Source organism: Gossypium hirsutum, chromosome A07 (assembly GCF_007990345.1).
Source record: "Gossypium hirsutum isolate 1008001.06 chromosome A07, Gossypium_hirsutum_v2.1, whole genome shotgun sequence".
NCBI classification, from domain to species: domain Eukaryota; kingdom Viridiplantae; phylum Streptophyta; class Magnoliopsida; order Malvales; family Malvaceae; genus Gossypium; species Gossypium hirsutum.
In genome coordinates this window covers 14,749,712-14,750,557 of record NC_053430.1, presented here as the reverse complement: position 1 = coordinate 14,750,557, position 846 = coordinate 14,749,712, and positions in this window count along the sequence as shown.

The window sequence follows — 846 nt, the reverse complement described above, 5'->3', positions numbered from 1 at the left end:
TGACTTGGCCACACAGCTGACCACACGCCCATTTCTCTGCCCGTGTGGAAAAAAATAGGCCATTTGCAAAGCCATTTTGCCACCCTAAAACCACAAGCATTTACAAGCATAATTGACCACATTTATGCAACCCAATTGGCAACCAAAATAACCATTTCAATACATAATATTAGTGATGGTTGCTAAACTAACTAAAAATTCGAATTAAGGCAAGCGCACTTATTGAACAGTAGTATAGTTATGGTGAGACTAGAAATATTGTATCCACAAGGACTAAAAGTACTAGTAATTACTATCTTTTTATTATCTAGCCTAAAGATTAAAGGAATGTTTTTAACTAAAACTAATTATGTAATTAACTAAGAGCACGACAGAAGTAAAAGTTGGAAAATACTTTTTTGGAAAACCGATGGAGAAGACAATACCCAAGGAAGAATCCACCTAGGCTTTCCTTTTTACTTCTGAATTAGACGATTTATTCACTTGATCCGTAGAAATCCCTAGTTTATGTTATTATCTCTCTCGAGATTAAAAACAACTGACTCTAGGTTGATTAATCAAAATCTCTTCCTAATTAAAACCTCTATTGTCGCATTAACTCGGTCTATGGATTCCCTTATTAGATTTGACTCTAATTTGGCAGATTTATGTCGTCCTATCTCTAGGATTGCATGCAATTCCGCTTAATTATGAACGATCTACTTTTAAACAGGGACTTTTGCTCCACTGAATAAGCACATCAAAACCTGAATTAATATCCTGAAATATTAAAACAAGGATTAAAACTCACAATTAAGAATAAGAATAAGTATTTATCATATAATTCAAATAGTAATAAGATCTGTC